The sequence below is a fragment of the Oryzias latipes genome, chromosome 20 (assembly GCF_002234675.1).
Source record: "Oryzias latipes chromosome 20, ASM223467v1".
Classification (NCBI taxonomy): Eukaryota; Metazoa; Chordata; class Actinopteri; order Beloniformes; family Adrianichthyidae; genus Oryzias; species Oryzias latipes.
Window position 1 is genome coordinate 10,089,211 of NC_019878.2, and position 23,790 is coordinate 10,113,000.

General features: G+C 40.7%; 1 protein-coding gene across 2 annotated transcripts in view; it reads left to right on the plus strand.

Annotated features, from left to right (window-relative positions):
• The window catches only part of LOC101164014 (double-stranded RNA-specific editase B2), a 230,620-nt gene that overhangs the window by 118,353 nt on the left and 88,477 nt on the right, over positions 1-23,790 (plus strand). The gene's annotated exons all lie outside the window — the stretch shown is intronic.

Genomic DNA, 23,790 nt, shown 5'->3' on the forward strand with positions numbered 1-23,790 from the left:
CCGTCATAGCTTTAGCCATTGTACAAATTTGTTTTTGAGGATTTGACATGACACCAGTGTGTGATAGGTTGTTTATGTTGTAGGAAGAGATTCAGCGAACATTCTTGGTGGGATGTTCGCCGCGCTTTCTCCAGTTTCTTTTGCTGTATGAATCTAAGCAGAAAAGATCTTGTAAAACTGTCAGAGAGCATTTGCTGCACACAACAGTACAAACAGCTGTGTTGAGCTGTGGTGCCAAAATTCATTGTGTTTCCACGCATCGGAGTTTACTAAAGCAGGAATAAGCTGATGTTCCGTTTCACTGCTTCTTTTTTTCCAGGTCACGGTTTGCAATGAAATGCGTTTCAGATCTCATCTTTTTTATTTACTTTGTGTAGAATGTGTGGAATTAGAATTTTTTTTACCTAAAGAAGACTTTATGAGTGACGTCGCTCCAGAAAAAGCAGCTCTGCGCTGGAGATGAAAAAAAGTGAAACCCGGAGTGTGTCAGTGTGGACACGTCACCGTGGAATGAGTAGGGTACTGGTCCAAACAAAACGCTGCCAGTCTGACAACTTCTGACACACACACACACACACACCCACGTATACATACACCTACTGGGGATAAGGATAATATTGTGATATCTTTTTACAGTTGGTAGAGTTGAGTCACTGGTTTCCTAGCAACTGAGTGGTATCATAGAGGTCCAGTGAAAGTTTGTCTGAAGTTAAATCGTGAAGACAACTGCATGCAGAGCTAATTCAGGAAAGGTTATTCTGAGAAGGTGAACGTGGTCGATTTTAAGAGTTTCTATATAAAACCATCAAAAACCCTTTTAAACGCCCAATTTTTAAAAATAATAATAATTGACAAAATAATAAAAATGTACACAGTTTTTTTTTTTGGACTATAGGTCACTCTAGAGTACAAGTTGCCAGTCAGCAAACAAAAAAGCCTATTAAGAAAGAAAAAAACCCTGATCAAGTCACACTGGAGTGTAATGCGACATTCACACTAGCATTGGCAAAACGCTTTCAAGTGACCACTTTCAATTAAAAGTCTCCAGAAACGCGGATAAATTTTGCGTTAAAAACATGTGCAGTCAAAACATGTGCAGTCAAAACATGTGCATTCAAAACATGTGCGTTCACGCATCGCTACGCAAGTTTTTAGGTCTGCTTTCGGGCCTCACGAACATAATGCGTGGCCATTGAACGCTCATTGAAAAGCCTGTTGAACTTTGACCAATCAGGGACTCGGATGTGGTAGTGATGTTTGGATGACGTCCTTTTTAATTTACAGATGTACCAAGCGTTGGAAAAAGCATCAGGACGGACAAATTAATAATTGCAGTTAGGAAACTTTGAAAGAAAAATCCTGGAGCAATATTCAAGAGATTAGCACCACATTTCACACTACGTCTCTTCCAACTGTGGGCACATGCGCTGAAATGGGGTAGCGGCAGTCCTGTGTGATCACCGTGTGCTAAAAACAGGTTCAAGAACCTACGTACAAATGGCGGATACTCATATAGCGCTTTTCTACCTTCTTCGAACGCTACCCATTCACACACACATTCACGCATTGGTGGCGGCTTCGCTGCCGAACACTGGCGCCAACCTTCCAACAGAGGCAAAGTAGGGTTCAGTGTCTTCTCCAAGGACTCTTCGACACATGGGAGTGCAAGGCGGGGATCGAACCCACAACCTTACGACTGGAGGTCAACCCTACCACTGCACCACGGCCGCCCCATAAAGAGACACCTGTGGATCACATGCCAGGTGTGTACGTAGCATAATTCACACTTTTGGGAGAAAAGCGTAACGCCTCTCAACAAGCCTAGCTTAATGCTGCGTTCAAATTCGCACAACAGATTTATTGTGTTCATAAATTTGACGCTCCAGGCGGGTGTTGGAGGCGCTATTGTCACAAGTTTGTAGGCTCATCGCTGCATTGAAGCATTGTATATTTCCTTTACAGTGTATGGAAAGACATGGATGATGTTTATAGATCAGGTTTATTGATTTTGAAACGTTTTTCAAAGGCATCAGTAATCACGTCTCCACTTCTTGCCTCATGAGACTATTTAGAAACGGTGAAGTTCACCATCTGCTGCTGGAAGTGCGTCTAAATGACGGCCTTTTCAGCAGTACTTCCATCTCTCTGTGACCCAGTTTGACGACTTGCTGTCCTGCCAAGAACAAATAAAAAATAGAAACAAGAAAAAGAATTAGAGGATTTGTTTATTATGGTCTTGATTCAAATCAAGAAAACTATCACAAAGTTCAGGATGATAATGATCAGTTTCTCTTCCATGTTCATTTTGGTTTCCTGTTGGTCAAACTGAACACACACATGGTTCTAAGTGGGAAAATAACAACTATGTGAGCCAATATTTATTTAGTTTTAATTACTATTAAGCCACACTTGAGTATAAGTCTCACCCCCAGCCAAAACATACATAAAAAATATGATGTACACTCTGAAAAATTCAGTAAACTAATCTTTTTACAAAGATTATGTGAAGGAGACTCCACCAATGGCCTTGAATGTGGGAGTCTGTCTACTTTCAGAAATTTTTGGTGCAAATAAAAATCAAAGCTCTAACTTGAGTCCTGGTGTTTTTGTTGTTGCATTGAAATCACGTGTTGCTTTATCAGCCTTGTTTGTTTTGTGCCCAGACACACAACATTTGTCTTTGTCATTTGTGACGTAGGAAATGTCTTCGTGAAGAATCCATGGGGGAAATAAATTCTCATTTAAATCCAAAACACTTTATCTTTCTGCTAATGTGAATTCTTTGAGAAACATTCTGAGTAAAGAAATCTCTCCTTACACGTTCGAGCTTGTCGCTTCAGCACTCCCTCGCACATGGATGCTTTTTAGCATTTAGGGCAGCATTGTGAAACCCCTGCTTGAAGCAGATCATCACGGCTTAGCTTCAAAAAGAGGAAGCAGACAACATGAGTCAGGTGTGCCGCTCTCTTCAAAGTCAAAAGGAGTCATGAATGCGCCACAAATGAAGCCGGTTCTCCATTTGGCGTGTGGATAACGACCTCACTTCCCTGCTCGACGCTCTCTAAGCTAAGGAGGGAAGGCTGCACGGGCCTCTGGGCTCCGGCTCGCAGAGGGTGATTGTGGGTAGAGGGCTGCATGAATGGAAGTGATTTGAAATAGTTTGGATGGTGAAGCCCCCTCAGAATGACAGTCACTTGTAGATATGGTGTGACGTTTGCTTCTTTCTGTTTGAAATGAGCTCCTCTTTTCTTTAAAGTCTAAATACAGTGTGATTGCTGCTCAACACTTCTTTATATAACCTTAGTGAGATGCTATAAATTTGTAAGAAATAAAAAAAACATATTTGAAATGTTCGGATATGTGTACTCAAACTTTTTCATGTGACGTTGCAAGGGATTGTGGGGGATGGGGATAGCATTATTGGAGGATAAATGATACGCCACAGACTAAACGATATTGGGGAAGTGCGATACAATTTACTTTGATATGATTCATACCTCAATACTTGGGTCAAGGTTGAATTCCTGGTTTGATACATGTATTATACCAAAGAAGAACAAAAAGCGTTGTTATTTTACAATTTTTCATTTTACATTTTGCGAAGAGGCAAAGAAAGTTTATAGCATTCAGAGAAATAAAAACATGGAATGTGACAAGAGCTTCCTGTGGTGTTTCCATGTCTCTGTGACCCAGTTTGAAGACTGGCTGTCCTGCATTAGTCAGATAGGACATAAAAGAAAAACAAGAAAAAAATCAAAGGGCCTTTTTATTATTGTCTGAATGGAAATTAGAACAATGTCACCAGTTCAGCCTACCCATACTGCAGCTGCTCTGCTGTCTGCCCCCCAGGCGGCCTCCCGTGGGCCGGCATAGTCGACTCAATTACTCCGGCACCATGAACCCTGCGACAGGCTGGTGACCGGTACAGGATGTACCCAGCCTTTGCCCAGCAGTAGCTGGGACAGGCTCCAGCAACCCCAGCACCCTGAAAGGCTTACAGCGAGTTGAGAAAATGGATGGGTGGAAGTTCAGGACGAGAATGCTCAGATCAAACCTCTATATTGGATTTGCACTCCACCCGCTGATGAGTCACTGCACACGTCACATGCCCAAAGCTGATTTTCTGTTTAACTGACACGACATGGCGATCTCCCAGATTTTTCAGACTGCTGCGTCTGTCGCTCAAAACCTCTTATCGTGTCTGTACAATCGCATTCGGTATGAAAGTAATGGGGGAATCAAACGATGGAGGACAAACTGTACAGTTCAATTTTATATCCAGTATTGCAATATTCCATAACCTATTCCAATCTAGAGCGCAAAGCTGCTTTTTCTCAGTTACAGAATCTGTTAGGATTACTCAAATTAGCAGGAATAGGTAAAAATGAATGCAAAGATCGTCAATACTGGGTATTGAGCTTAGGTGTTAAAGGGCTAAAAAGTGGATTCAGGATGCCACAGAAAATGGAACACTCCTCTATTTTGATCATCCCTTTATCTGTTTGTGCTTTGTAAGACAAAATTCCAGTGTTAGGGCACCTCCTAAGCTCTAAAGGATGGTGAGTAATGTTTACAAGGCTGTAAACAAAACATCAAAGCTGGCACTTTGACAGAAACTGATCAAGGCCTCCTTACAAAGAAGGATCTCTGCCACTGGTGCCAGAAAGCCATATCGCTGTTTCTGGGAAAACTAAAGTCATCCAATGAAGTCTTTCCTACGGTACTCATGGAGGACAAAAAAGAATAAAATACTTAAATGTAACATCAAATAAATTTGTGAAGAAAGGAAATCAGAACAACTGACCAAGGCCAAAATGTCATTTAGCTTATTTTTTTTTACATTTATGCTCACAAGGGTTAAATGCTTTTTTCGCCATGCTCATCAAATTCAAAAACGTTATGACGTAATATACAGCTTTACATTGCTGTGTCCCCGGATGACCTTAAACACTCTTTTAAATTGCATTTTAGATATAAAGTGGTGGATGGCAGAAAACGTCCTGCACCTCAACCAGGACAAAGCTGACATTTTAATCATTGGTTCTGAAAGCAAGAGAGAATTGATTTAACACATCTTCAGAATTTTATACCATTTCACTGTGTGAGAAACCTGGGTTTACTTTTTGACTAGCTTAATTTTTGTTCCACACATCAAAATGTTATTAGGACAGGATTTTATCATCTTAAAACCATTGCCAGAATCCGCCCATTCCTCTCTCATGCCAGCACATAGGTGGCTGCATGAAAACTTGGAAAGAATTAGCTGTAAGCTGAAGCTTATTAAAATGCTCTTAAGATGCTCAAGATTAGCTATCTGGTTTGGCAGTTGTAAGCATAAACCATAGCTGAGAAACTAACATATGAGGATTTGAATGATGACTTTACCCATAAAAGCACAAGACGGACACATTTTTAGTGTCTACTAAGAGAAGCAGACCAAGTTAATAGTGTAATTTAATTGTATTTATATAGTCCATTATTACAGCAATAGTTGTCTCAATGGGCTTTAGGCCTAAAATTATAGTTTTGTTACTCTTAACATTTTTTCATAACAGTCCTATACGCTGTAAGAATTTACAAGCCTCAGGTTGCATTTTTTTAATCATTTTTATTTTTTAAATATTTGAATAATAAAGTAAAGTTTCTGTGACCTACAAGCTAAAATGTCCTACAACCTAAAATTTACTTATTATGTATATAGCTCTGATGCTATATACCAGATGGAACTGAGTGCAGCATATGTGCCCCAACCCCAAATCTTTCTACTGAAAGACTGCGTCCCTTGTTCTTCCCCCTCTGATTGGAGAGCGTCTTCTTTGGGGGATGTGGCATCCACCTTCTTTGACTCCTTTTGGTTTTGAATACATCGGTCAGGCTCATTGATCTTCCCCTGCATCCTCACAAGTTTGCGTTTCAGCACAGCTATCTTTTTTTCCTGACATGATATTGTCTTCTGTTTTAGTTTATTCTTAGAAGACAATATCTTATTTTGGTTTACAAGTCTGTCATTCTGAATTGTCAGCAGCTGAAGTTTATTTTCCAAGCTTTTGATGTGTTCTTTCTCCACAAGTTCTCTTTCATCTTTTTTCGGATTATTGAGTAACATAATCTTTCCTCGAACATACTTCATTTTGACCCTCAACAATTTGAGCAGATTTGCATCATTCATATCTTCGCTCATTGTTGGGGGGTCCTTCCCATCGTCACTCCTGTCTTCTTTTCCAGCCACATTCACTGATTCTGAACAGTGTGCCATCCCTCCAGCTTAAAACCTCTCTGCCTTCTGCCTTTAACCTTAGTTCTATTTGTACTTTCTTGTCTCAGCCACAAAAACAAACGATGATGTCATCAAACATCAAACGTTTAACATCATGATGATGTTTGATGTCATCAATACATTTGATAGCAGCATTGTGATCATGTATGATGTCATCAAACATTTAACTTTATTATGATGATGTTTGATGTCATCAATGCATTTGATAGCAGCATTGTGATGAGGTATGATGTCATCAAACATTTAACTTTATTATGATGATGTTTGATGTCATCAATGCATTTGATAGCAGCATTGTGATGAGGTATGATGTCATCAAACATCATCAATGCATTTGATGGCAGCATTGTGATGATGTATGATGCAATAAAAAATAATTTAAGCCCCTCTTTCATGTGACAAAATTAAATTATATTTGTTTTATTTAAATATATTTATTTCAAAATAATGTATCTACATTTAATTGACCTAACACAAAATGTATTAATAGTTTCACCTATAAACTCCAGTAATCCAAAATAAATGAGTTCAAGTAAGGGGCATGCTGTGCGCATGTTGAATGCTGTTTTCCTGTTTCTCTTTATTTAGTCTTTTTATAGTATCTTCTGCCGTTTTACGGCTACAAATTTTACCTATTTCAACCATTCAACTGTTGGTGAAGGACTTCTTTGAGATCATTGACTCCTTTTTAATCGAGTTCAGTGTTTGTCTGGAGCCACTCATGAAAAAGGACATATACTGGATCTTCTTCTATCTTATGGATTGCCTGTTTTTAACATGGAGATCTGTGACTTGGCTATTTTAGACCACATGCCTGTGGTGTTTGAAGCTGAACTTTTTCGTGCTGCAGTTAAATCTACCCCTCCTCTTCAGCGCCACAGGATTTTAAAGTCTTCCACTGCTGGTCAGTTTTCCTCTGCTTTTAACCAGCTCACTGCTCCCTGCTCTGCTGCTGATGTTTTGGAGTTCAGTTCCTGGTTTCATTCCTCCTGCAGTAACATCCTGGGATCTGTGGCTCCTCTAAAGATACTAAAGCCTCGTTCTAAACCTGAGCCCTGGTTCAATGAGAGAACCCGGGCAGCTTGGAGGGCCTGTAGAAAAGCGGAACGTCGCTGGAAGAAGGATAAATTACAGATCTCTCTACAAATCCTGAAGAACAGTTGGAATTTCTATCAGGACTCTATAAAACAGGCTAAAAAAGAGTACCTGACCAATATTATTATTTCTAATCAGCACAACCCACTGGTGCTTTTTAAAATGGTAGATTCTGTTCTTAATGTTCCACAGGCAAAGTCTCTTGAAGCTTCACCCGATCTGTTCAATATGTTTTTAGAATTTTTTAATAATAAGGTTTCGAACATAAGGGCTGTCATTTTTCTCCCTTTTTCTGACCCTTCGATTTATGTTTGTTGCTCAGCCATTTAGAGAGATTTTGAGCCAGTGTCTCTTCAATTCCTAAATGAGCTGGTCACTCAGTGCAAACTATCAGGTTCTCCCCTAGATTCTATCCCTCCCAAGCTTTTCAAGGAGTTTTTCCCAAGCATAGCGCAGATGGTCCTTTCTATCATCAGCAGCATTCTGGGTGCTGGTGTCGTCCCTGCTGTTTTTAAACATGCAACAGACCAGCCTCTACTTAAAAAACCTAGCCTGGACAGTACTGTGTTGGCTAATTTCAGACCCATCTACAAAATGCCCTACATCTCAAAAGTCCTGGAGAAAATGGTCTACTCGCAGCTAGAGTACTTCCTAAGCCAACATCAAATTCTTGAAGTCGTCCAGTCTGGTTTTAGGCCCTTGCACAGCACAGAGTCAGCATTACGAAGAGTCAGCAATGACATTCTACTGGCAATTGATGAAGGAGACTATGTCGTCCTGGTTCTGCTGGATCTAAGAGCAGCATTTGACACTGAAGACCACAGTATTTTAATACATAGGCTCCAGAACTCTGTGGGGATCCAAGGTACAGCACTGGACTGGTTCAAATCTTACCTGGCAGAAAGAACCATGTGTGTCAGCTTGGGTGGTTTTGAATCTACCACAACTCAGGTTTCTTATGGGGTTCCACAAGGATCGGTTCTAGGGCCACTTTTGTTCTCTCTGTATCTGTTACCCTTAGGGTCAATCTTGAAGAAGCATGGCATTTCTTTTCACTTGTACGCAGATGACAGCCAGATCCATCTGCCGTTACAAAAAGATGATCTTTCCATGAAGCAGCTCCTCTCATGTCTTCAGGACATTAAGGACTGGTTGGTCCTTAGCCAACATGTGTGATCCTTGTAAGAGTTTTTGTTACTTTTAACATTTTTTATAACAGTCCTACACGTTGTAAGAATTTACAAGCCTCAAGTTGCATTTTTTAATCATTTTTATTTTTTAGATATTTGAATAATAAAGTAAAGTTTCTTTGTCATAATTGGGGGGTACCGTGGGGCGCTACTGGTCTGGCTCGCCCAGGGCATCATCTGTGCCAGAACCGCCACTGATGTTGCCCTACATGAGATCCTACGAGTTATTGTTACTTTTACATTTTTTTCCCCTAAAAAATGATTTGCAATCTAAAATGACCTACAAGCTAAAATGTCCTACAACCTAAAATTTACTTATTATGTATATAGCTCTGATGCTATATACCAGATGGAACTGAGTGCAGCATATGTGCCCCAACCCCAAATCTTTTTACTGAAAGACTGCGTCCCTTGTTCTTCCCCCTCTGATTGGAGAGCGTCTTCTTTGGGGGATGTGGCATCCACCTTCTTTGACTCCTTTTGGTTTTCAATACATCGGTCAGGCTCATTGATCTTCCCCTGCTTCCTCACAAGTTTGCGTTTCAGCACAGCTATCTTTTTTTCCTGACATGATATTGTCTTCTGTTTTAGTTTATTCTTAGAAGACAATATCTTATTTTGGTTTACAAGTCTGTCATTCTGAATTGTCAGCAGCTGAAGTTTATTTTCCAAGCTTTTGATGTGTTCTTGAGAAGTACTACACTGGTCCTTAGTCATTTGCTGTTGACAAGTTAGCTGTGCTGGCAAGTTTTCTATTTCTTGTCTTGATTTAGAAATAGTGTCACTTCTGCTGATGCAGTCTGTACTTTCGTCTGGAGAATTTGGTGAAGATTCGTTTACAATTTTCGCCACAAGTTCTCTTTCATCTTTTTTCGGATTATTGAGTAACATAATCTTTCCTCGAACAACCTTCATTTTGACCCTCAACAATTTGAGCAGATTTGCATCAGTCACATCTTCGCTCATTGTTGGGGGGTCCTTCCCATCGTCACTCCTGTCTTCTTTTCCAGCCACATTCACTGATTCTGAACAGTGTGCCATCCCTCCAGCTTAAAACCTCTCTGCCTTCTGCCTTTAACCTTAGTTCTATTTGTACTTTCTTGTCTCAGCCACAAAAACAAATGATGATGTCGTTTGATGTCATCAAACATCAATCTTTAACATAATGAAGATGTTTGATGTCATCAACTCCAGAGGAGTCAGTGACTCACCAGTCATCAACCTCTGAACGTCACTGATGTGAACGTGCATAATAACAAGTTTTGGTTTTCCGCGTTCAAATTTCTCCCATTCTCTCATAGCTACCCAGGTTTTTTTATAACCGTTCTCGAGCTCAACATACAAAACATGCGACCACTGAGCAAGCTTGACCAAATAGGGACTCCTGACGTGTGGATGGCTACCCTTTTAATTCAATTCAATACAAATTGGAATTAGACAGAATGAAATAACACCAAGTGGTTTATTTATCAGAATAGAGCTGTGAAAGAAAAAGCCTGAAGGAAGATTTGGGAGATTTGCATCACTTTGACATTTCACACCAAGTCTTCTCCAACTGTTGGTGGTGGACATGCACTAGTTAATGGTAGAAAGAGGAAAAGAAGAAGCATTCCCGCCTCGCTTGTCCAGTGTGAACAACATGGGCTAAACACGCATTTAAGAACCAACATTTAGCTCATTCTGGAACAAGCGTCAAAGGTAAAAAGGGCCCATACCATGGTATTCTAAGCCTTTCAGAGTAAACTCTATCTATATGTATGATTATATATGACATTTGGCACACTAAATATGGATTTTTTTAAATGGTAAATGGCATATACTTGTATAGCACTTTTCTACCTACAAGGACAAGTCGCTTTTAAAGTCACAGACCCATTCACCCATGCACACACATTCAAATACTGGTGGCCGCTCCGCTGCCAAACACAGGCGCCCGCCTGCCACCAGAGGCAAGTTGGGGTTCAGAGTCTTGCCCAAGGACACTTCGACTCATTGGCGTGCAAGGCGGGAATCGAACATGCAATCCTACGATCATGGGTCGACCACCCTACCGCTGCACCACGGCCCAAGGAAATATTAGTTAGTTTTGCAGATCCTTTTCCTACTCAGAACTAAGTTGACTCGATCTCTAAGACAGCTCCTTACGCTCCTTGTGGTTGCCACCCATTTCGTAACCTCAACCGAGAGCTAACCTTGGCAGTGTTTCTGCGTTTTGCCCACGAAAACATCCACAATATCCAAAAAGATTGATGTGCACATTGTTACACTCTTGACCCAGCTGATACCGCTAGCTCCACGGAAAAAGTTGGTCTTTGTGTTTGCCTGGGAGCAGTACTGGCAGTGCAGACTCTTCCTGGAAGGAGCTGTTCCCCCTCCTCTGTTTAAATGTTTGACTGTGGGGACCCGATCATTTTCATGGACTGGGAGGGGTTGATGATCAGAGAACAGGCTTTGAGAGGAATGCTCAGAGATGCGTGAATGGATCAAAAAAGCACTTTGGGGTTGTTTTTCGTGAGGAATTAACATTATATTACAGTTAAAAGCTCAAAAAAGTGGATTTTGCATGATAAAGGCCAATTAAGAAAAATGTATAAAGTGTGTAGTGAGGAGTTTTACAGTCTTAAAACATCTGTAAGTCTAGTCAGCGGATTTCAGCTATCGCGTGTTAGTTTTAGAACATAACCTGTACTCAGTTTGCAAACCTCATGGTAGTGCATGCTAGAGATTATTCTTCATAATGACACCATCACGTCAATGGTACCAAATCAAAGCAAGACAGCAAAACCCTTTTAGCTTGTGTGTGTGCCCACATTAGGCAGCTCCATTATTCAGAGCACTTTTCTGGAACCAGTGACAGTTGGAGCTAAATATATCTACTCTTGTTCTCTTCCACTCTGCTTGAATGTGCAGTAAGTGATTTTGTTTTTGTTTTCTGTTCTGCTTTAAGCTATGATGTTGATATGCTTTTGATTTGGGGGTTTTAACTCATGAGGTTGCAGGATTCTGGCACACTGAACTATTGTGTATTTCTAAAATAAAAGAGGAATTTCTTTGTTTTTGTTTTTTTTTCATTTTGGGATTGTCACATGAGCGATATTTTTGAGCTTTCTCCCTATGCAAAAAAAACAATAAGACCTCAACAAACTCACTCATTCAGAATCAGAAAAAAATCATTCTTATCAATTGTTCTGCATTTCTAAATATATGTTTTCAATAATTTTCTAGTTGCTTTGATCCTAAACCAGTCAAAATAAAACAAAACTCTCTCTATATATAATCCCTATTTGTTACTGAGAATTATATTCTATGTGTACTCCCCTATGAGGTTGCTGATAAGCAGCTATATTTAAAGCTCTTTTTTAATATAATTTGTTTCAAGGTGATTTTTTTGTGCAATTTTGCATGATTTAAAAAAAAATGTATTCCAGGCCATAATATTCTGCACCCTGATTGGCTGCAGACCTTGTTATTAAATCTCCTCCAGTACATTCCCCTACAGATCTTTATTAAAAATTGTATAATACAATAAAAAACAAAGGTCTTAACTTTTAGTGTTCGCACAAGAGAGAAAAGTGTGAAAATGTTCATGTTAATCTAAGAAAAGTGAACACCCTTAAAACATCTAGAATAGTAAAGAAAATAATAATAAATTAATCTGTTGAAGTTTTTTTAGAACTTAACTCCTAGAATAAACAAGGGATCACTGTATTCCCTTTCATTCCATTGTAAGTGGATACGAAGAATCCAAAAATGTTGAAGATGTGTATATTGAGCAATATTTTGGAAAGAAAATTGCCGTCATCTATAGGTGGATCTTTTTATTTATTTGACCGGAATGGTGTGGAAACTATATGACTGTGTCAGTCTGTGAAGGTTCTCATTAATGCAGGTGACGTTGTCTTGAAGTTGAGTCGTAGCAACTGGACATAAAATCTTCCTTGAAGTGTTTCGCCGCTCATCCAAGTGGCTTCATGAGTCTCAGAGGTACAGGGTTCAGTCCACATTTGAATCCTCCTGGTTGGACACCTTCAGTCCTGCAATTGATTGGCTTATTAAAGGGAAATGTGATGTTTGTTGCCTTATGACTGTGTTTGAAATCCAAAAAAAAACCTTTATATCAGCCCTTATACACTTGATTGATAGATTTTCATTTCTATTCTTTAACATCATGCTTGTATGTGATTAGAAAAAGGAGTTTGATATTTTTATCCCTATCAGATACTGCAGCTCCAAGAGATGCTTTTTTTCCCCTCTTTTTTTCAGTCAGATGGTGTGTGTATGTCTCGAGTGGCTCTGTGGCCTCGTCGGCAGAAACTTCTGACTAGCCATGTTCTTCAAGCATTCCGCTGCAACCAAAGCATGGCAGGAAGACAGATCGTCCCCTAAATGTGTAGTGACAAACAAATTAGCGCAAAGATGCCTCTCGCTGCATACCAGATGTGTCGAGCTTGGTGGGACGGAACAACTGACGAGAAACTGTCCTCGTCCCATCTGTGCCTCCCGGTGACCATCGGTGCAGCCGTTTTTGCCGAAACAAAGCGGAGCAGCACCGATGAAATGTGTCACAATGTGAGGTGTGAAATACTGCTGGAGGAGATCGCAGGTTTCGTGAGGCGAGAGCGAAGCCATTTAGCGGGGAAGGGCGGTGTGAGGAGCAGGTGAGCTGAGGAGGTTTTTGTTTTTTGCTCCACCCTTTGATTGGGTTGCAGCTGCATTCTGCTCACCACCCTCACTTCGTCTGAGTCTCTGAGTTGTTGGTTTCCACCTAGATCTTTCAGTCAGAACTTTGATGCAAATAGGTTACATTTGTAAATTTTTTGTCTGCTCCTAGTTTACAACAATTTGAATTAAAAAAATCCTCATGAATGTAAATTTAAGCTTAATTTTCTATTTGTTGTTTTGTTTGCTGGTCAGACGGTTGCAGGTTTGGTTCCTGTGCTGCCTGCCCATGTGTCGCTGGACAGGACACTGAACCCCACATTCACCCTGGTGGTTACAGGCTGGAGCCAGTGTTATGCCACCCTCACACTGCCCTCAGCAATACACGTTAAGGCAACCACCTCCAATGAAGAGTCTATGTAAACGGTCATTTCGGATTTAGTTTCCAACTTGCCTATTTCCCTTCATAACTTCTTATTCCCGGCCTATTTTAAATGTTTATTTTATTGCTTTTATTTTTATTTTCACTTTTATGTACGACGACCTTGGGTTCCTAGAAAGGCGCCAAACAAATAAAATGTATTATTTTTTTATTTTTTTATTAGTCTAAGCCTCTTGCATTCATACATTGCTACACATGTTTTAAGTCGGTTTTTGGTCGCTACATACAAAGCACTTTTGAATGATAACCAGTTGAACTATGACCAATCAGGGACTTGGATTTGGTAGTGACGTATAAATGGCGTTCTTTTTAATGAATGGAAGTGCCAACCGTTTGAATCATGAAGGAGAAAATAATAATTGCAGTTTGTTTCCAGCCATGACACCAAGTCAGTTCATATATCAGGATAGAGCTATGAAAGAAAAAGCCTGGAGCAAAACTCACAAGATCTGCACCACTTCGTCATTTTGCACCAAGTTTCCTCCACCTGTAGGTACATGCGCTCGGTGGCAACAGTTCATTGTGAATAGCATTGGCTAAATGGGTGTTCAGGAACCCACGTTCAGAGCATCCTTGAACCTGCACCACATTGTATTGGGCCTATTAAGAAGGTAGTAAAGTGCTACATAACTGTATGCCACGTATGTCCTCCATCATCAAAAAAATGCAAGTAAAAAACGTCACAGCACAATTTTTCTTCAGATTGGGTCTTTTTCCTTTTCCATCCACACAACAGCACAAATTAAACACCAGTTGAAAGAAAATAAAAAAAGTTTCACAAGCCAGACTGAATTTGAGGCTTTGTGCCAGATAATGCTGCAGGAGGCAGCGGCTCGCTGACAGAGAGAACCATGGGAGCGAGATGAGCTACAAGGCAGTGAGCGGCAGAGACGCCGCCGACCTGCTTACTGTCATTACAACCGCGCACTTATCTCACCGGCTTGTAAATACACTCGAGTGCTCGTTATCATAGAGCAGGGCGGCAAACCTCATCCAGGTTTGACTTCCTCTGCATGCGTGTAAATGAGTCATTCTCATGGCTGACAACCTGCATTAATATTCTGTCAAGGCAAGAAGCCGGCGCATTAAATCCTCCACTTATCAGGTTCAATCCTGATCTGCATGGACATTGATGAAGGGGTGGGGGTTGTTTGCCTTTAATTGCCAAAAGGTATTTTTAGAGAGGATGTCTCCAGCATGGGGGGGGGTGGGGGTATTTCTACTCCTTTTTGGATTTCATAGACGTTTAAACAGGCCTGTTTTTTTCCTTTATTGGATCTGCTTCTGAATTAAAGGCACTTTCTGCGCTCTAATGCACTATTGTTCAGATGCTTCTATTTCTGTGCTGAAAGCTTTTTGCAGCCAAGCTCAACGGCGTCCAGAAGAAACATCATCTTCGGCCAAAAGCTCGGGATGCAAAAAAGAGGAATAAATGCATTGATGTCTTTTTTTCTGTTTTAATACAGTTTTGAATCTGGGATGGGACATAAAAAAGCTTTTATCTAGCCGTGCTCTCAGACGTGGGAGCTGGAGGAGTTAGGTGGAGGTGCGGACTCAGCCCTGTGTCTTAACGTCACAGCCGCCGCTGCAGTAATCCACAGGCGTCACACGCCCTGAGCGCGCACGTGAAGGGACACTCAACCATGACGAGTCGCCCTGTGGTGGAAGCGCGGGGGGGGGGCGCTTTGAGTCGATATTAACAAAAAAAAGCAGAACTGAGTCAGTCCTCCACAAAAGGAACAAAATCATGAACTCCCATAATGCACTTTCCATCTGCTTGCTTTTTAGGACCTTCAGTTATCACCTTATGAATAAGTCTAGACTTCATTATTTTTTTTACATTTCACCATAAAATGTCCTGATCTTTTGATTGACAGGTAAAGCCTTAGTGACAGTGGACACGGGCTGTCTGCGGGCAAAAAATGGGCAAACCTGTATGGGGCACACAGGTGGCCTGTATAAAATATCAGGGTCATAGACCACTTGGTGAGCCCAGACAGAGTAAAAACAGGGAAATGTCTCGAGAGCATGAACAGATGAGATGGCAGGCGTCGGCTTTGGGTAGGAAAACAGGGAAAGCACCGAGTTTGAGCAGGTTAAGGTGGCAGGTGACCGAGGTCCACTGAGGATCAGTGACACGGCTGAGATGCTGAGTGTATAGAGGTTGTGTGATTGCAGATGTGAGACAGGTGAGTAATGAATGGCTGAAAGCAGCTGGGGAACATCCTGATATCGAGGGCAAGGGCTGATGGGAACTGTAGTATAGAAACCAGGAAGTAGTCAGTACGTTGGTGATTTTGTCATATGTTATTGGTTCTTGTAAGTAACATTATCCTTACAAATACTACATACACAATAATGGCACGTTCCATTTTCATGATGTTCATTTTTTAATGGCCGGAGGAGCCTCAAGAGAACTGCAAAATGGTTGGGGTGTAATGATTAATCAATAGAATAATCCATGAATCAATTTCTATTGCTATGATCCACCCACATCCATCTGAAGCAAGTTGTAAATCGAATCGACCTATACCATTATGAAATTGTTTTCAAATAAAAATGATTGATTATATCAATACTGGAAAATACCATTTGGACTGAGACATGATAGGTTTATTTTAGGATAAGGTAAAAACGAGCAAGTGACATCACAGCAGACAACACATGTGATGACAGCAAAAAATGATCAGTCTGTCATTCCAGTCCAACGTGTGGAAACACTGACTTTTGTAAAAACATGTGACCACACAGTGTGGTAGAATGTTCTAATAATGTCCCCTTTGGATTATTTTGGTGTGGAAAAACAACGGTGTGCTGAACTTTGTAAAACTCAAATGTGAATGGATTTCCTGTTTACTTGTAAACATATTTAATTTACTCTTGATTATCTTGCAAGAATTCTGGAAAACACATTTACACTGTTCCGGTATTTATCTCTGAGTCACACTGGTTGAATTATTGGCAAAATATTGATTTTAGGTCAGTGAATTGGATCATTCAAAATGAACCAATAATGACTATGAATCATATCGTCAACAACGCATATCATATAAATTTAATCATCATTTTACCCCTACCTAACCCACTTGCGCTCTCTGTAAGTAGTGCACGCTCCACTCTGTGACCCTCCAGGGGCACCCGTACGAATCAACCCTCTGTATAAGTGCATGTTACAAAGGCATAAGCTATTAAATCCTGAGAACAACCTTACTGGGTACATTTATAGTATAAGGAGCTCAATGCTTTCACTTGTTGGGTCAGAGTCTTTAAAAAAAAGTGTTGAAGTCTTGAATTTGCATGACTTGGCCTTTCTTAACAACAACAGTAAACAGGTTCCCTAATGAACCAAATGACACTGAGACTTTAAAAACATTTGTGTGGGGTTAAATCTGAGTTTCCCTGGAATAATAGATGCTTATTTTTTACTAATTATTTAGGGGGTTCACCTCATTTGTTTTAATTAACATTTGGAACTTGAAAAGGGGTTCTTGTTTGCATAGAATTTAAAGAAAAGCAGTGTTTTCCCCGAAGAATGTGGTAGTATGATGGTATGGGAATTAAGGACCTCTTCCTACCCTTGTGCAACAACGGGGTCTATGTGTTGTACAAATTTCATGGCACGGATAAACACGCTGGGCCGGCTATTTATTTTGTTTTTTCTCGTAATGTTGAAAAAAATGATCTGCTCATGGGCATGTGGCGCAGTGATTCTGTAGAAGATGGAGCTGTAGCTCCTCTGCTGATGTACTTCAAGTTACCTTAAACTCTTTTACTGTTTATGCAGTCGAGGTAATTCTGACAGATTTGAAGTGGAGGAAAGCAGCTTTGTGCTAATATTTACGGCTTTACAGTAGTGAAGTGGATAAAATCTGATGCAAAACAGAGCGGCTATTCTCCCTGTCAGAATCCTTTGAAATATTGTTAATTGTGTAAACAGTGGAAGAGTTACAGGATAGTAGTTCAGAGAGCTGTGTTGTATGTCTTGTTGCCAGGAAGAGCTCTGGTGTTAAAGGGTTAAAGTCCCACTCTGGTCATCTTTTGATCTATTTTAAAGGTGTTCCCAGTAGTCTTTTAGATATTTCTGTGCCATTTTAAACCAAAAAAAAAAATTGGTTGCTGAGAGTTCAGAGCAGCGAGTTTGTGACCCGCCCAAATATTTTTTACGTCACAAATAAGCTCTTTTTTTACTAACAACACCTTTTGTCTGCTCCTGATTCACAACAGTTTGATTAAAAAAATACCAAAAGAATGCAATTTCAAACTTAATTGTTTTAATAAATGTCATGGGATAAATATCATAACAGCATGTTAAAAACACCAAATTAACCATTTTTATTTATATGGATGTTTTAAAAAACGTCTAAAGATTAGTTCATGACATCAGGCTCCAAAATATGTTGGCAGTGGGACAACAATCCAAACACAACAGGTACACCACTGGAAAATGAAAAGTTGCGCAGCGCCAGAATTAAAATCATGACTGAAACCTGATTGAGTTACAATTTTATTGACTTTAAGCAGCCATTAATGCAGGAAAACCATCTGGACTCAAATTCTATTAAACCAGCCATGTTAAAGACAAACTGTTATTCATTGAGGCTGCATTGCCAGTTATTCTGTTAAGGAGGTAATGACATTTTTCTTTAAGCAATGCCTTCAATTGCTTAGAATAAAAAAATGTTTTCACTTTATCTTTGCTTAACATCAAAAGGTATTTGATTATCTGGATCATAAGACAGGCCTGATAGTTTTTCACTCCACGGTAATTGCCTTCTTTCCTTGCATTGTACGCGCATTTGTCAGCAGGTGAGAAAAAACACGATTGGGCTGCACGTTCTTTACGTTTTAAGATAAATTTAAAATGCTTCTGGAAAAAAAGAAGAAAAAAAAGGCAAATGGGCCCTTTAACAGTGTGTATTATTACACGGCTGTTATCGCCGAGGAGAAGAGGCGGGAGTCGTTAATGCCTCGGTGAAACAATGCAGCCTCTTATTTAGTGGCTCAGTGGCTTTCACTATGAAAGATACAGACAAGACGGGGAGGCAGGCGGGAGGCAAACTAAGTCTGTGATTCCTCCACCCTGCACTCCACCCGACGCTTGTTTCAATAGTCTCCCGTCGCTCATCTGACCCATTCGTTATGCTGAGCCATGGGGAACTCTGATTGGGCTCATTACCCTCTGCTTAGAACAGGAAGGGGGGGGGGGGGGGGGTGCCAAGAGACAGAGCACCACCCTATCTGGAGTGTTTGGCCATCTGCCAGAGCTCCACCTATCTAACCTGGCTGTCCTCTGCCTCAGCCCTTTGTGAGGTGTGAACAAATGAGCGACGTCTTCTCTCGCCGTTCGGCGGTGGGGGTCGGAGCTGAGGCTATTTGCATCAAGTCCATCATTCACCCACCCCACCTCCTCCTCCCGCCTGAATGAGAGGGGATGGATGACAGATACCGCACCGTGAAGGGCACGCGGGGTAACTTTGGCCACATCAGCGAAAGGTGATTGTTGGCACGTTTGATTAACTTCACTGCATTTTTTTTTCTTTTTCCTTTTTTCTGCCTCAGCTTTAAAGAGACTTTTACAGAGCAGATCTCAAACTCCGCCTCCTCAGATGTGTCATGTCGACCGGGTCACTAAAACATTTTGGCACCTAAAATTTCCCGTCTCGATAAACTCACTGATGACATGTTTCATTTTTGTTTCCTACTCTGAAAAGCGGTTTCATTAGAAAAGCTAAAACTGACTGTCTGTGATATTATGCAGATCTCTTTCACTTTTCAAGAGTCGGTGCTTCCTGTTGCACTTCATAAACCTTTCACTGGTGGCATTTCAAGGATGACCTCTCAACTGAGCTGCACAACGTCAGAGGAATTGAAATCACTCATATTTTCTACTCAAGGGCTTCTTTCTGAAAAGAGAGCTGCGTAGTACTGACAATCAGACTTTTCTTTTCAGGGTTGCATGAAATATGCAGAATGGAATAAACAAAAGCTCCTCTAAAAATAAACTCATAAAAGTAAAGATTGAATGATGAATAAAAAAGCAAAACTGTTTCTTTTGCTGTTTTAAAGTGACCCCTCACATTTTGTTACAGAATTTGTGCCAATGAGGAAACGCTAAACATTGCAGTACCTCAAATGACCGCAGAAGGCTGGCTAAAATAAACAAAAGTCTCACTTTATTCTGTCTTGCCATTGACTGTATAAGAGAACTGGACTGAGGAAGTACCTGCTGGTTCCAAGAAGCTTAAATCCCATAGATTTCATAGATAAAAAAACAGCTATTACTTAGTTTAGTCTATTTGTCAGAATAACCATTCTTGCTCTGATACACTTAAACATATTCTCGATAGTCCCATTTTTTTTGTAAAGCAAGATATTTAAGTTAGAAACTGACCAATTGGAAGCCTCAATAAAAGTAGCTGGTCTCACATCAAGTGTTTGAAACGTTTGACTGATTTGGTGTTGCTCCATTTCAAATGGAGGGCTGTGGACTTCCAAAAAGCTCACTCCTGGCTGGTGAGAATGGTTGCCATAGAAACGTTGACTCAGACCGTCTTGGACCAGTCACTGCTCACTAACCATTTATGGCTCCAACATAGCAAATAAACGGCGACTGAATTGACACTGGAAAGTCCAGTGCTATATCATTTTTTGGCAGTTAGATAGTAAGGCGGGCGGCCGTGGTGCACCGTTAGGGCGGTCGACCCATGATCGTAACATTGCAGGTTCAATTCCCGGCTTGCTGCCCATGGGTCGAAGTGTCCCTGGGCAAGACACTGAACCGGAGCCGCATTCAGTGTGTGAAAGTGTGTGTGAATGTGTGAATGGGATTGTGACTGTGATGCGCTTTGGGCCTTCGAGTAAGGTAGAAAAGCGCTATATACGTATACGCCATTTACCATTTAATGAGAGAATTCGCAGACACACTGGGCATTTGACGTGCGCTAAGAACGTGCTAAACACAGGTTCAGGAGTCCGAACGACAAGATGTCGTTTTAAAGCAAAACTCAAAATATTCAAGCATGTGTGTACTTCCTGAAATGAATTTGTAGTTAACCTAAATGCCGTGTCACTCAGCCACTGTGCACATTTTGTGCATTTTACACACATTAAATGTTGATCTTTTGTGATACATGCCTGATATTCATAAGTGTTTATTGCGTTCGTCATTCGTCGATGTGTGCAGATGTCCGTTGAGGGTTTTGGCCGTCAGGTCGGGAATTAAGTTTTTAACTGTTCAAAATTTTCGGTCGGCTGAAAATTATGCAGTTGACGCATATTTTACATAGTTTATAGGCAATTATTACTTAAATCTCATGCAACTGTGGGGGATTTCTGCAAGATGGATATGCAAATTTGTGGCTCTCCATGACCGTTCACGTTTGTCTAAGAGACTTATTACGCACATACCAATGATGTATAACTTAAATATTGTGTATGCGACGCACATATCACATTAAAATTACGTAATTCGTACTTCTTCTGTGGTTGTAACGTGAAATACTCATTCATGTAAAGACCACAGCTTTTCCCACTCGTTTCACGTATGACCAATTTTCTTCTGTGCAATATGCACCAAAAGTTCCGAAGGGCTGTGTGACACGACCTTAAAAAAACATCTGGCATAAGAGGCATTCTGCTTTAAATCTGTTCAATATTTTGCTATTTGTCTTGAGTTGTTTTTTTTAACAGATCTGCCCAAGAGGATAGAGTGTAGTATCATACAGTGTTCTGTGATACGTTTGGCCCTGATGCCTCGTCGCCCTGTGGGCCCTTTGGCTTGACAGAAGCTTTTGAGCGTCGGGTTTAGATCCCTTGACAAAACAGGATTATCAAATATACATTAAAGGCATTTGGGGCCCCGTTGTTAAACCTTGGGCTCCCGTGTTATAATTGCCTCCGTGTGTGCTCTAATTTCATGCTTGATGCAAACACTTGTCTTTCACGCTACAAAGGAAATGGATGCATTGTGTGAACAAATGCACAAGCCGGCAAAACCTTCAGGAAATCTAATTTTGCACATTTGAAAACACGTAATGCGATAACATTTAGCTTTTTATTGCAATTTTTTGTTATGGATGGAACATAAGGGGCTTTAAAAAACAATGTGCAGTGATTTGAAAAGGGTCTATATAATGACCCTTTTGGCTGTGGGAGTCGTTTGTAGCTAAATTGCTGCTTGTGTTGGTCTTTAGTCGGTAATTAGGTCAGGATGCAAATGCTTTTATTGTAATGTTGGCCCACAAGGAGTAGCAGAGCTGCAGCCTTCGTGTTTAGAGTGTAACCATGTGTTTCAAAGTGACTCATGGAGGCCCTCCAGTGCTGTTGCTCTGCGACAATAGAGGGCACCAGCCGCTGAGCTCGTTCACAACATTGCACGTTTATTAAAATGTGTTTATTACAAATTTGCTGCTGAGAAAAGCAAAACATGTGAGGCATACAAAAGTATTTCTCAGTTGCATTACTTATTGACCTTCTACAAACCTGCATTAACGCCAGCCTACATCTTTGTCAACTTTTGTTTTTTTCAACTTTATCGCCTCCTTGTACTATTTGCTCCCTCCTTGTTGCTTCTCCCTTACCTTTCTCTTTTATTGATCATTAGCTGATGTTGGGAAGAGAAAGGAGGTTTAATTAAGGAGCCAGACTAATCTGTCAATTCTGCTCAGTGCTGCGTGGAGAGCATCAGACCAAGCAATGGCTCTAATAGGGCTTCACACTGTAAACAACACGCACACCTGGGCAGTGGCAGCTTCAGGGAGAAACAGAGCAGAGCAAATGTCAACAAGTAAGAGCTGATAAAGAGAAGAAGCTAGGCTTATTCTTTCATCTATATGTGGTTCTATGTTTGACTGCTATCAAGTGATTAAGCTTGTGCTGCAATGAAACTATTGGGTCTTTGACAAAGGCCTAAGTTGGGAAGCGAAGTTGAAAAACAAAGAATGACATTGTAAATTATTTATTTTTTTATTCATCTTCTAAACCCATTTTGTCCCTTTCGGGAGTCATGGGGCTGCCGGAGCCTGTCCCAGCCACTCACGGGCGAAGGCAGGGCACATCCTGGACAGGTCGCCAGTCTGTCGCAGGGCCGCTAATCACACAGCCATGCACCCTCACATTCACACCTAAGGACAAGTTAGAGTAACCGTCCAAAGCACGTTTTTGGACGGTGGGAAGCCGGAGTGCCAGAAGAAAGGTCCCTTCTGGCTGTGAGGCAAGAGGGCTAACCACTGCGCCACCACACGGCGTAAAGCTGTTCTTTCTTTAAATACTGTAGATACCAGTGCAACTTTTCTTTATTTATCAGAATGAGTTCTAAAAATCTGTTTCATGACATATGATTGATAAATATGAATATAAATATGCTAAATTGAATAAAATATTGATAATCTGTGCTTGATCTGATAGTAACCAGATTATAGGAACTAAATGAGAATATAGATGTATAGACATAGAATATAGATACTCAGCCTTTCCAACAAATTAGAATATCATGAAAAAGTCTGTTGTTCACTTTTCAGCACATCCTTTCAGTGGTTGTCACTTTCACAGGTGGTTTGGCAGAGATTTTTAAGCCGGATGCCCTTCCTGTCACAACTCTCAGGGCTCAGGGAGACCCAGACTTGGGTGGGACGTGGCAGGTCTATTCATTTCCATTATCCCACTTTTATAGAATGCAGATTTAGGGCCACCTGTTTAACTGATTTCAAGTATGCTTTTGTTATGTCAAAACCTTTGGCTCAAAACTGAATTGTATACTACACCACTGAACCAAATTATGGGGAAAGTGAATTTTTGTGGCCATTTGCATTTGTTTGTGTTGGAAGTGTCAAAAAACATGGTGTGTACTTTTATAGCATTTTACTACCTTCCAAGTAGGCCAAATGTGCTTTGCTGTGACAGCCTCATTCATTCATGCACACACCTATGGCGGCTCTGCTGCCAAACACTGGCATTGACTTATAACCACCAGGACCAATGTGGGTTTCAGTGTTTTGCCCAAAGACAGATGGGTGGGCTAGGCGGAAACTGAACCTGCAAATTTTCTGATCAGAGGTTGACCTTTCTACCAATACACCCCGCTCAGCATAAGCCAACTGGGCTAAACGCACATTTAGCCCGCGGTGTTC